We start from the raw sequence: 14300 nt of genomic DNA, 5'->3' as shown, positions 1-14300 counted from the left end.
TGAGTTTAGCTGTTAATTGGAATTGGTTTGCGCTAATCCTTCCATACCCCTGTTAAATTTATCAGCATCTTTCTGAGCAGAGGTTCCCAGGCCAGTTGAAAAAAAATTGTGTGTGTCTGTGTGTGTATAGGTAAATGTAGATATATACTTGGAGAACTAATATTAAATTGCCAGGAATTTATTTTGCCATGTAAGAACACACACACACACACACACACACACACACATATACCAACTACTATTATTATTATTTGATGAAAGAAAAGGCAGTTTAAAAACAAGCAAGCAGGAAGGCTGGAGTATTAAAATAAAAACAACCATTTTAGTTGACTACATTAAATTATATGACTAACTTAGTTGCTATAAAAAACAAAATTAAAAAAATAGACAAATCACAAATTAAGAACAAAAGCATAATTAAATTTAGTCTTTGTTATCTTTGTTTTTGTTTTCATCTCATCCCCAGCAGGGGTAAACTCTATCACAGACTGACACAGTTCCATGAGCTGGCGTATGGGAACCACTGATTGAGAGTTTGGGCAGATCCCAACTATAAGAAATGGGCTAGGGACTAGAACTCTGAATCAGGTCCCTTCACAAAGCTTTGTTCCAAATGTGGACCTTCTCTCTGACTAGACCATGTCCTCTCACTATAGGATTTTGACAAGGTTTCTAAGCATTAAAAACAAAAAGATCTAGGTACAGCTTGGATTCTCTAGTCTGTTGACTACCAAGTGAGGGATTGTTACAAAAAATCAACAGGATGATTAATAGAATGTGAAAACCTGATGGATCCAAAAATTTGTTAGCGTGTTACACAATGAAGCTACTCCTCTCCTACCTTGGAAGAGCCAGTCAATAATGGTAAGTCTTCCAAAATTATACTTTTGGCCCCAAATTCTACTGAAATAATTTGACATTAAACCAGCTGACCACTTGTTATACTGCATTAAGTAATTAAACTTTCTGTATGGTTTTGACTATTCTCTTTCCATTATTGACTCTTTTTGACTTTATGTTCTGACATTTACCAATTTAAATTATTTGATCATTTTGACTCTTATGCTGGATTCGCATTGTTCGCTTGACCCTGTGATCAGGATATTAGCAATGAATAGTTGTCCTCTTTATGACCTTGTGATTTTCATCCTGACACATTCTCATGCCAAATGGTTCACACTCTTCCCAGCTTCCTTTACCATGTAGATTTGTGGTAGTTATACATATTTCCTTCTGGCTTATTTCTTATGCTGGGACTATTCCGATATCTCTTCCACTTTACATTTTTTTCCCACATCTCTCACTGTTCTCACTTCTTTGTTTCACAGCAAGATGTAAATGTAGTTCTCAACTGAAAATTCAATTCAATAAAGATATATTTGGATCCACTGTTGCAAGGCATTGTGTTAGACTGTGGAGAACTCAGAGGTGAGTGTGGCTTCATTTCTGCCTCTAAGGAATTTACGGTTGAGTAGACGGTGAGGATAAAATAATCAGCCCAATATCTACTAAAAGCTAGACCAAAAAATATCTACTAAAAGCTAGTTTCCCAAAGGAGAAATATGAAGAAGAAGAAATTGTATCTAGCTACGTGACTAGAAAAAGGTTCAGAGAGGAAGGAGTATTTGAGTTAGATCTTGAAGGTGTATAGGATTTTGATAGGTAGGGATGAAGGGAGCAGAGAGTTGGAATGATTCCTGATGATTGGCCACGCCTAGAGAATTTGGAGTCTATGGCAAAGATAAATGAATAAAAATTCTACTAATTTAAAGGCTCTGTTGATTTAAAATCAGTAAATTATAATTGGTTTAAGATAAGTATTTTTAATTGTGTTAAGAGTAGTGAGTTGAATAAATTAATTTAAAAAAACACATGGAGTTAATTGGGTTCACATCTGTTAGCTGTGCAATCTTCCGCAGGTTACTTAGCAGATCTATGCCTCACTTCCCTTACCTGTAAGAACTGAGACAATGGTTAAAACAGCGCCTGGCGTATAGTAAGCACACAATAAATTGGTGCCATTACTTTTTGGAAACAGAGTCTGCTTATGGGTTGAGTTTCAGTTTCTCTCCTGAAGTCTCTCTGCACTTAAGGAGGTCCTATTGGCCAATTTCCCAACTGACCACTGAAGTTCTAGGTCTGGGATGTCTGCTTATAGCTATGATCTGGAAGTCCTGTACTGGGTAGAGCTTAGACTTGAAAGATTACCAGGAAAAAGGAACAAGTATGTGTATTCCAAATCATATGTAGCAGGCAGAGAGGTTTGGAGCTTACTGAGAGTCACTTTGCTTGAAGTAGACAATTTTCCGGATTCAGTCACAAGATGCTCAGAGCTGCTGCCACCTTTGCGAGCACAGGTGTGAGGCATTTAGGCGTGGATGTGTGATTTTCTTGTTTTTTCAGCTGATACAAAGAAAGTCTGATTGCTTTGCGCTGGTGCCTGACAATAGGCAGCAGCTGTGGGTTCACGCAACAGTTGCTGGGAGGGAACGTGTTTTCCTCGGGATATATTTAAATCTGGGAGGTTGCTTTATGGAAGAGGGCCTGGAAGAAGTTGCTGCTGCAGGCGGCTCGGCTTTAGGAAGACCAGGTTTGTCAAACTTACTTAAAAGATCAACTACGTTATTGCGGGGATTATTTTTTAGGGTACAAAAGGGTTACTAAAAATTGAAGGTGCTTCCTGAGTGTGTTTGTGCTTTGTTAACATATCATAGACCGTTGACGGAGAGGAGTCAAAACGAAAGCGTTTGCAGCTATGACTTATTGAAGATCCATTAGGAAAATGCAAGTCTCTCGAGTTAGTGAAAAAGTAGGATTCTCTTTATTTATATCCTGTTTGGTTGCCACCTGTATTTGTTGCCGCGTGCAAGCTGGTACTGCTCACCCCACGAAAGGCTGATAAATCGAGAGATGAGGTGTTGGGACAAGGAATAGAGACTTTGTTTGGAAAAGCGAGCAAACCGAGAAGATGGCGGGCTAACCATCCTAAAGCACCATCTTGCCGGGGTTTGGATGCTAGTTTCTTTCGCGCTACAAAGAGGGGGAGGTGCTGGCGGGAGGAAAGGTCAAAAGGCAATGGGTCTGGCAAATTTCTTGGTGCCAGCCAGACCCGGAGGGGATTAGTTACATTCTTTGTTCCTGCGGCCTTTCAAATGTCGGCCTGGTTGAGATGTTGCCTTGAGCTACAAACAAATGTATTTTAATTTAAGGCTGAAGCGTGGGAGGCAGGGTTCACGGAAAGGGGCCATTATGTATATTTTAAGCTATAGGCCACACGCCCTTAGCGATTCATTTGCCTGCCTGTTCCCAAACACAAGTTCCTGTGGCCCATGCACAGTGAGGCCTAACTGAAATGTTGGAATTTGGAGCAGAGAAAGGTTTATTGCAGGGCTGAGCCAGGAGAATAGGTGGCTTGTGCGCAAAAACCCCCAAACTCCGTGGTGGTTTAGGGGGAGAAGTTTTTAATGGGCAAAATTTGGGGTGAGGGCTGCAACGTGTGTGTGTGTCTGTGTGTGTGGGGGTGGGGGTGGGGGGGTGGGGGGCTTTCTTCTGATTGGTTGGTGGTGAGGTGGCAGGGCGGTGCTCCAGGAATCGCGTGCTCAGCGTGAAGTTACCATCCCCCACCTGGGTGGGCGCCTTTAGTTACTGCGGAAGAGCTCAAAGATATTGTTTGGTATAATCTTTCCGGAGGAACCAGGAACTTGCTCCACTGCTGCACTATTGTTTCTTAAGTTTTTCTTTTAAAAATTTTCACTTATTTATTTTTGGCTGCGTTGGGTTACGTGCAGGGTTTGTCTAGTAGTGGAGAGCGGAGGCTACTCTTCATTGCAGTGCGTGGGCTTCTCATTGCGGTGGCTTCTCTTGTAGCGGAGCACGGGCTCTAGAGCGCAGGCTCAGTAGTTGTGGCTCACAGGCTTAGTTACTCCGCGGCATGTGGGATCTTCCCAGACCAGGGGTCGAACCTGTATCCCGTGTATTGGCAGGCAGATTTTTTATCCACTGTGCCACCAGGGAAGCCCTGCACTATTGTTTCTGGACGGCTCCTCCTTTGTTTTGCATTCCCTCCCTTCCCTGATTAGCAACTGTTTGAATCTGCCCTTTGGAAATCAGGGAAGGTCTAGGAGGCTGAATGAAGCCTGTGTACTACAAACAAGAAATGAGGGACACAGGAAGTATTTGTACTTGAGAGGGCCCCACAGGGTCTTGCTTGGTTTCATGCCTGCTTGAGCTCGTGCGATCGAATACGAAGGTTAAAGTAAAAGAAACCGATCCAGTATGGAGTCAGATTTGTTCATCCCGATTACACATCGAGTTTCTGCGATGGACCAGGCATTGTAATAGGCACTAGAGAAACAAGGATATTCGCTGTCCTCAAGGATCTTCCCCTCCGGTTTGCGAGGAAGTGGTGAGTCCAATAACAGATGTATGAGGTAGCGTATGGCTACTAAGGTGGGGTTATTGGGGATTGTGTTTTCTTCATCTCTGTGGTCTCATGTGTCTCCTGGTGCCTGCTTGACAAATAGTAAGAGGTAAAGATATTTTTTTGAATTTACAATAGTAAGAGGGAAATTTTACACAACTCTGCTGGAGTCCAGAGTGTGTGTAAAGTCCAGCCACTGAAGCAAGTTATAGCAGCCATGGAGTCTTTTCTTCATCAAGGTCTCACCTCTGATGTATGAGCTCCCCCCATCGTCATTTCCCTACCTTGTGAGGGTCTGTGTTCAGCTGAGGTCTCTGAACAGCCATCTCATAGGCTATTAGAGCCTGGATGCACTAAACAGGTGAGGCAGCTCTAGGACCCTTATATCCCCGTGGCTGCCACTGTTACTTAGGTCTAGAAGTGCTCACCGCCTTCCTCAAGAAACGCACAAATAAGGAGAGCAGCTACACTTGGCCCTAATCTGCTCAGAAATTGAAGGTGGTATATGTGAGTCGGGAATGAGGTATGAGGGAAGAAATGACAACAGAATTCGAGATGCTGTTAACCGAGGCAACAGTTTTGAGAAATCCATCTCCTTGGCCAGCTGAGCCAGTGTTTTTTTTAGTAGTAAAACGGAATCTTTGAACGAGTTTGACGGGTTAGACTATTGAGGAACGTTCCTTCTCTTTTCATTCCAGGTCAGAAGGAACGTTGCTCAGCTTGCTTTCTCTAATATGCAAACCAACCGCTGGCAAAATGACGAAGTCAGGAAATTTGGTCTTTGGTAGTCCCTCATCTTCACTGTCTTCCTAGCCTACTTCCTCCCTTTTATCCCCTTGATGGTCTGTCCCTTCCTTTTTCCTCTCCTCCTAGATTCCCAGAGCCTGCAGCCTTTCTTCTGCCTGACCTCTGTTAAATCCTAGTCTATGCGAGCGTGGAAAACTGCTCCTTCATAAAGGGGGAATGACTGATGGCAGCTCCAAGAGCCACTGCATAGAAGGGGACTGGCTCAGTTAACGGGCTAAATCTCTGTATGAAACGTTTGGCACCTGGCAATTGGAGGCGAGTGGAGACAGGTGAGATGGGATGGAAGCGTTTTGTTTCCTCCCTGGGTTTGAATCTCAACAGGCAAGTGGACTGCCTTGCTCATTACAGTGGTAAAGAGCTTTAAAATCAGACCGACCTGGATTATATCCCAGATTCATGGTTTAATAGTTGTATGGCCTTAAACAAGTTCTGTTCTGTAACCTATCTGTGCCTCAGTTTCCTCCTCTGTAAAAATTTGGGTGAAAATACCTGGCTCACAGTGTTGTTTTATGGATTAGGTGATGTGGTAAGGCTCTTGGCATGGGTGTTAGCCCGTAGAGTGATCATTTAAGTATTTGGTATTCCAAAGACCACCCTATTTCTGTCACTCCTCTGCTCAGAAAGGTTCCATGGTTTCCTCCTGTCCTAGAGAATCAAGTCCTAAACTCTTATCTTGGCATTTACAACTCTGTAAGATTGGACCGAAAGTTAGAGTTAAAATACTTGAAGAATGGTTCAGACATTCTCTTTCCATCAATTCTTTGAACTACAGAGTCAGACTCAACTGAAGGAGAGGGCTTCTCCTAGAGAGCAGTGGAATGTGTACAAGCATAGGTAAAGCCAGTCCTATTCTGCAGAAAAACATACAAAAATCCGATATACGTCCTCCTCACTTCGGGCTAGGCCCAGATAGATCGCAGGAGGCGTGCAGGGCAGTGCTGGTAATCCCTGAATGGGTAGCAGGTTCTGGTCACAGTTGAGAAACTGATGCCAGAAAGAATAAATCACACAGCTCAAACACCGAGACCTTGAACTAGGACCCTGTTGTCCTGACTTTCAATCTGGTGGATTTTAAGGCCAGCTTTCCTTTACTGTATCATGCTGTCTCCTGTTTTCTAGAGTGGGATAGATGTGGGGCTGAATAACGAAACTCATTTTCAGCCATTAACAAATTAGGACTTCCCTGGCGGTCCAGTGGTTGAGACTCAGCGCTTCCCCTGCAGGGGGCATGGGTTCCATCCCCCGTCAGGGAAGTTCTGCATGCCATGTGGTGTGGCCAAAAAAACCACAAAAAACCAGATTAGTTGTAATTAATTTCTCAGAGCTGTTTGCAATCCCATGTGCTACCCTAAGGAAAGGAGTCACTTAGACAGGTAAGTGTAGGTGAGAGACAGGAGATTCTGCAGGGAGGGCAATACCAGATGGTGCTGGCAGTGGGACGCAGCAGGAGGGCACTGGGGAGCTGGAGAGCTTTGAGCCAGAAGGGAAATGCCCCAAGGAAGATTTCCCTGCCTTTCCGGTGAACTTCATTTGCCTTCCGGGGCGGCTGTGGGGAGGGGGGATATATTGATGGCTGAGATTCAGGGTTGACTTGAAATCTGCTGAAGGGGGGTCACCTAATTCTGAGCTTCAGTCACTGACCGATGCTGAATTCCGCGTTCAAACAAGTCACTCTTCGCAGTTAAAAATCTCCACAAATGAGTCCTTTTGTAAGCTGTGCTTAAAATGCTCATGAATCGGGTTTCCCTGGTGGTGCAGTGGTTGAGAGTCCGCCTGCCGACGCAGGGGACACGGGTTCGTGCCCTGGTCCGGGAGGATCCCACGTGCCGCGGAGCGGCTGGGCCCGTGAGCCATGGCCGCTGGGCCTGCGTGTCTGGAGCCTGTGCTCCGCAACGGGAGAGGCCAAAACAGTGAGAGGCCCGCATACCGCAAAAATAAATAAATAAAAAATAAAAAATGCTCATGAATCATGCTTGTCTATGGATTTACCCTTGAAGGGCTTAGGAGGTGCAGTCTCTCAAAAATGGCTTAGATCTTCAACCTGCTTGTAGGATTATCATTGGTGAATGTATTTGGATCCTCAGATTCCCCATTATGGTGCCTCACTAGAGCTTGGCCCGGACCCTAATTTTTAGCTGTGCTTGTTTTGTGCTCTGACACCTTATGAGCCTTGCTATTTCTAAATATTATGGAGTTTAGATTAAAAAAATATTTCCAGAGAATAGAATACCCACATTGGATGGCCCAGGAAACATTTCCTGATCTCCATGTACCCAGGAAACCAAATTGGTAAGGCAGATTCAGTGTATTGTCAAGAATACTTAACACTTACTAGCTGTGTGACCTTGGTCAAGTCACTTCCCCCGAGTCTTCCATGATACAGGGAATGATTTCCCTACTTCAGAAGACTGTGGTGTTGATTAAATGAGAAAGTGTATGAAAGTACATGGTAAGCTGTGAAGTGCAGAAGGAGCTCATCAGAGGAATAACAGCCTGGTGGAGGCAAAGTAATATGAAAATATCCAGTATAGATGTCAAGAGGTATTGGAATGCAATGTTTTAGAGAATAGGCTCTGGAATCAAACACCTTGGCCTCACATCATGGTGCTACCATTTACTAGCTGTGTGATCTTGTATGTTAAAGTCTGAGGCTCAGTTTCCGTATCTGTAAGATGGGATAATAATGGAACCCATTTCCATAGGGTAGTTATGAAGAGTAAGTTATTAATGAATACTAAGTGCTTAGCACAGAACCTAGCACATAGTCAGCTGCTATTACAAAGTAGTAAAAATTCCTTGCACTGTGCAGTAGTGATCAACTTTCATACATACAGTCACACCTGATTATTAAACACCTTTTTTTGTGTGGTTGGCAGAACAAGTAGTGTCTTGGCCAAAAAGTTCGTTCGGGTTTTTCCGTAAGATGTTATTTCCCACATCTATTGGGAAACCGCGAACGAACTTTTTGGCCAATCCAATATCACCATTTTACAGAGAGGTTGATGATACCCTCAAGGACCCTCAGCAAATAGATGGTAGGCCTTTGATTAGAACCCAGAGCTCTGGATTCCTTACTTCTTCTTTTTTTTTTTTTTTTTTTTTTTTTTTTGGTGGTACGCGGGCCTCTCACTGTTGTGGCCTCTCCCGTTGCGGAGCACAGGCTCAGCGGCCAGGGCTCCCTGGCCCAGCCGCTCTGTGGCATGTGGGATCCTCCCGGACCGGGGCACGAACCCGTGTCCCCTGCATCGGCAGGCGGACTCTCAACCACTGCGCCACCAGGGAAGCCCTGGATTCCTTACTTCTTAAGGCTGAAGTGAATTCTGAGACTCTCCAGATGATGGCAGCCCAGCAGGGGAGAGCTTTCTGGCCAGGGACCTCCTCCCAGGCAGAAGCCTCCCTCCTCTGCCTATGTTTGGGGCCTGACCTACCATATGGATTATTATCAAGTTACCAGTTAAGCCATGGATGGGCAGGGGCAAACGAGGCTTTGTCACTTCCTCGCTGTGTTGGGTAACATGCCTGAATCAGAGCCCCCTCACTTTAGCTCCTATTAAAAATAAATACATCTCATCATGAATTAGACTGCAGCTTCTTTCTAATGTAATTTAAGAATGTTACTGTCTATTGTGCTCTGTAAGCCTTCCCCACATCTGTTTCTATGAGGCTGTCTTTTTTTTTTAACTTTGTTAATCACAGCAGGTATCTGTCATTTGGGGACCCAGTCTGTATTAATGAATATGGATTGGACGACTCCTAATTGTTCTCTGAATACCTCCCAGTTTTCAGGAGGGTAATTGATTTCAATCAACTTTCTTAGAGCACTCTCTACACTCTTGAAGCCTGTAGTTTTCAAGTTCAATATTTGTGTGCTCGCACCCTCAGGAGTGCTTCAGTTAGATCCTGTTATAATCCTGGAATTCTAACCAGTCACCAACTTGGAGTATATTTATCATTAAACTCATTTATTTTTTTTGTATGGCTGAGACATGCTTTAAGGCATAACTCATGTACAACATCTGAATTTTCTGAAAAGCCAAAGTACAAGAGCACTTTTAAATTTAAACTATAAACAAACTACTTGGCTTTAGTGAAGAGTGTATTGAAATGTTTCCCGTGTCTTTAGCTGTATAATAGAGTCTGGGACGAAGAAACTAAAGGTAAGATGTTAGGTGTTTACTGTGGACAATTAGAGAAAATAACTCAGAAATGAGAGGAGCTCATTGGGAAGATAATACTTCATTTACAAAAATTCAGCTGTAGTTTAAATTCTAGACAATTTTAGGTATAAAATAAATTAAATAATCCAAATAATATTTGGATACATTTCCATATAATAGTGAGCTTTTTCAAGTTTTGCGATTTTTCCCCTATTTTAATCTCTTTCCTCTTTTTTCTCAAGTCCATATTCAAAGATCTATGGTGACGTACTGTTTCTCTATGGAATTTGGAGCAACAAATTTTACCCTACACTAGATATTCTATCATTAGTTCCACCTCTAAGAGCTCAAAGCTTCTTATCAGAGTTTTTGGGAGGAATACCTAAATTGAGGATAGCCAGTTTCATCACTGTATTTGTACTAGAATTAACCTTATTGAGGTTCTCATTGCCATTCTTCAGCCGGACTATTGCAAAAGCTTCACTGGACTTCCTCTCTTCTCTCCCCACTTCGACTTATTACACACACTGTTGCCAGGATAATTTCCCCAAGCATTACGCGTTCCCTTGTTAGATCTGCTGTGGCTCCCTGTTACCACTGGCCTGGAATGCCAGATCCCATAATCTGAATTTTGAATTTCTCTTTCCAGCTCTGTTTGCTATATGACTTCACATACCATATGCTCCGGCCAGCCAAACTATCGTGATTCCTCGAACACTCCATGCACACTCACACAGACCCCTGTGTCTACTTAGGCTGCTCCTTCAACCTGCCATAATACCCTTTTCACCACCTTTCTCTCTGCATTTGTTAGGGTAAATGTAGGGCCCTTGTTGGGTTGTGTGTGTGTGTGTGTGTGTGTGTGTGTGTTTTAAGCGACCATAGAGAATGGCTTTAAAAATTCAGAAGTTCCTTTTTCTCTCATGTGACGGTTCTGTTGTGTTTCAGAATGACAGTGGCTCTGCTTTGTGTCTTCATTCCAGAACTTAGGTTCCTTTATAAGTTGTCAATTCAAAGAGTTATTGCTGTACTGTCTCCTAGGATGTGATTCTCATCTCAGTGGTCAGGGCTGGCCCATCTCATCCAGGTTCCAGCTGGAAGAAGAGGAAAGAGTGAATAAGACAGGTCCACTCTTTCAAGGTCGAGGCCTGGGAGTGGCACGTGCCCCTTCTCACATTCCCTCAGAAATAAATTAGCCACACGCTCCCACATACCTGAGAGAGGCTAGGCAGTGTAGTCTGAAACGGAGGGCAAAGTTCGGCAGCCAGCTGGCAGTTTGTCACATTGTTGAAATCTGACTCATGCTGTCTCCTTCTGCAGGTGTTTCCTGCGCCCCTCAGCTGAAAACCATTTCTCCTTCCTCCAAACAATTCTAGCCTAGGGCTTCTCTGTCAAGTGTATCAGAATCCCCTGTGGCTCTTGTTAAACTAGAGTCTTGGGATTAACAGATACGCACGGCTATATATAAAATAGGTAAACAAGGACCTACTGTATAGCACAGGGAACTCTACTCAATATCTTGTAATAATCTATAATGGAAAAGAGTCTGAAAGAATGGATATAACTGTACCATTTTGCTGTACACTTGAAACTAACACAACTTGGTAACTTTTTCTACTTCATACTAGCTATTCCTGTGCGTATCTTAACCTCCTTACTAGACAGTTAACTCTCATAGCAGACTTGGAATCTCGTTGGCATCTTTCTCACCCTGCCTCCCTCCAGCACCAAGAATAGGGTCTTGTACATTTAGAGGTACTTAATAAGTATCAATATTTGAATAATTGAGCACTGTCAACTAATTCAGAATGTTGAGCATAAACTTTCGAAAGGCATCACAGCTTGTGCCAAGTTCTGGACTATGCTTAGTGCAGCCTCTTGTTTGGAAATGCTCTGTTGGAAGCCCGGCTCCCACGTGGCCCAGCCAAACTGAGGGAGAAGCCGCCAGAGAGCTGAGCTAAGTGGGATTTAGCAAATGGAAACCGCATCTTATGAAGGACCTTTCCCCTCCGTGTGCTGTGACCATTTGAAAGGAAATGCTAATCCCTGTGTTTGGAATTCATTTCCAGAGAGCCTCTCTGTTCAACAAGAGTGGTTGTTTTTTGTTTCTTTGTTTGTTTTTGGGGGAGTGCCCACAGAGCCTCATGAGCCAGTTTGATAGATTTTGAAGAGGTGGTGGTTTTTTCCACCTGGAAGCACTCAATGATCTTCCGTTTGGAGAGTCTCAAATTGGGTTCCAATTAAGGCTGGATAAGGATGACTCTTCTCAGCCTGGCACCATGTTAGCCTGTTCTTTTTCTCAGTCCTGACGTAGGCAGTCACGTTCTGGGCCTCGGCTGGGAGTAGGAGAAGGGAGAGGGCATGAAGTAGGGGTTTTAAAACCGAGGATACTTGGTAATCTAACTTGAGCCACAGGAAGCAAAATAAGACCTGAGGTCTCCCGTCTCTCTTCTCTTGCCGGCAGGATGAAACCCCTACCTGGAACTATTTTCTACTTGGAAACTGTCCTACATGAGACAGGGCTGAAGTTTCCCTTTGGGGCTCCGTATGAAAAAGGATCTCATGGGCAAATGAATCATGTTGCCAAGATCTTAGAGATTCTTAGCCTAGTTGAAGAAATGAGTCTTAGTCACTGTTAGCCCCGCTGGTACCGTTGACTAAGGCATCAGTCACAGCACAGAACTTCAGCGTGGGGTCCTCGCTTGTCACCTGCAGGTGCACATTATTGTACATGATTTTGTAACTATTGTACATTTTTTGGCCTTCCCACTTCCTTGGTGAGATCTTATAGCGTCACAACTTAAGAAAAAAAGTTCCTAACAGGCTTGGGACTAGGGCGAGCCAAGTTAGGTCCCTAGGGAGCAAAATGTAAGGAGGTGCTCACTTGACAAGTGTAACCCTCTTCTTGCTGGACCCTGAGAGTGAGCGCCTCCTGAAATCTTGTGCCCTAGAGGCCAGGCTGGTCTTATCCAAGTCCTTCAGGTCCTGATTCTCATGGCAGAGAACCTGAAATACCAGTTTTTCTGAGATCATTTGGAGGACAGTCCGCTCTTTAAACTCTCCCACCCCCTTTGTTTTTGGTAAATGCAGAGATCCTCCACCTGCACACGGGAGACAATAAAAATGAGATCCAGCAATCATGCATGATTTTATTCATCACATGAATGTAACGGTCAGTCTGTTCATTTGCCCTCTATGCTGCAGCTAAACAAAGTCTTGACTAGATTTTTATAACAAGACACATTCATTATTGGCTTTGGGGATATCCTTGGATTTAACTCTTGACATTGGTCTCAAAGCCCCAGGAATTTTCAGACCATCAGTGGCACATCTCAGTGCAGACAAACACATCATTCCTCTCCACTTCCTAACTGTAGCCACTTGCAAGGCATATTCGAACACCACCTAATTAGGTGTGATGTGCATTTTGGCATATGTCGGAAGTCAAAGCCACTTCCTTAGGGGAACTCAAACTCTGAATTTATCTTTATTAAGGCCTTGTCCAAATGATAAATATACACTGCCTCCTTGCTATCTACTGCTTGGAAATAAATCACTTTAGGATTGATTTCCTAACGGCTTTCTTCACTTCAAGTGTCCTCCTACCCCAGAGGTCACACTGTCCTTCTCCACAAACGCTGGTAACCAAACAGAAAACCCCAAGCTGACCATGCAGTGAACAAAGCAGGGTACCTGGGGTGAGGGGAAGTGATTCCCTTCGCACAGTCCAGGAAAAAACAGCCCTACAAGGCACAATATTCTGGAGAAAAGCCCCCCAAAGCAGCGTGGAGTATGTGAGTAAACAGATGGGGTGTGTTCACTTTATTTTAAGCAAAATATTGATACTATGAACTTTGGTACTTCAGGAGTTACAAACTCCTCCAGGAGTCTGCCAGGTAGTATAAATAAGCAAAACTGGCTGAGGATGAGGCATTCTGTAGCGGTAGAGACTTCAGGGAAGCAGAGGATACACTTCCCATCCATTCCAGCCTCCTTTTACCACATGGGAACGTGGGCCAAATCTTGTTAGATCTTCTGATTCTTCAAGAGCAGGTATATGATTATTTTTTTTCCTAACGTGATACTTCTATTTTTTTTAAATGTTTGAAAGTTAAAGAAAATTTTCAAGTTACTATGAGGGACAAAATATCCCTGAAGGACGGATTTGTCTCACTAAGTCTTGAAGTCTATCTCCAGCCCATTTGTGTGGTTCCCTGCTCAGGACCACGACTCTTGATTCACTTGATGACTTTTTAAAAAATATATAATGTTATTTAAAAAATATATAATGTTATTGTTTTTTTTAAATTTATATATTTTTTATTTTTGGCTGTGTCGGGTTTTCGTTGAGGCATGCGGGGTCTTCCATTGTGGCACCTGGGCTTCTCTCTAGTTGCGGCGTGCGAGTTTTCTCTCTAGTTGTGGTGTGTGGGCTCCAGAGCGCGTGGGCTCTGTAGTTTGTGGCACGCTGGCTCAGTAGTTATGGTATGCTGGCTCAGTAGTTGTGGCACGTAGGCTTAGTTGCCCTGCAGCATGTGAGATCTTAGTTCCCCAACCAGGGATTAAACCCGCGTCCCCTGCATTAGAAGGCAGATTCTTTACCACTGGACCACCAGGGAAGCCCCCACTTGATGACTCTTAATGGCTTGGCCAGTCATGATTAGGTTGTATACTCTTAAGATGCCAAGATGTTAAGATTTTATTTTCAACAGCCAGGTTTACGATGATCTTTGTCTCACAGCACTCACTTAGCTCCTTCTCCTGGCATAACACAACTGTAGACACCTGACTGCCATTACCACAAGCAACTAACTGTCCTGCCTTTACCTTTAGAGGAAGGCCACAAGAACCCCATGGAACGTCCTGCTTCCTGAGGAAGCATCTCATGGAAATAGTGCTGTCTTAACCAGCTTGGC

The 14300-nt window shown here is 43.7% G+C and overlaps 1 long non-coding RNA gene across 2 annotated transcripts in view; it reads left to right on the top strand.

Moving 5' to 3' along the window:
• Nucleotides 1-3660: 3660 nt before the first annotated feature.
• The window catches only part of LOC307180924, a 934155-nt gene continuing 923515 nt past the window's right edge, over nucleotides 3661-14300 (top strand). For both annotated transcript variants that reach the window (XR_013825801.1, XR_013825802.1), the window contains exon 1: nucleotides 3661-4405. This is a non-coding gene — a long non-coding RNA (uncharacterized lncRNA). The remainder of the gene's footprint in view (nucleotides 4406-14300) is intronic.

The sequence above is a fragment of the Stenella coeruleoalba genome (genome assembly GCF_951394435.1).
Source record: "Stenella coeruleoalba genome assembly, chromosome: X".
Classification (NCBI taxonomy): Eukaryota; Metazoa; Chordata; class Mammalia; order Artiodactyla; family Delphinidae; genus Stenella; species Stenella coeruleoalba.
This window is presented reverse-complemented; position numbering and strand designations above follow the sequence as displayed.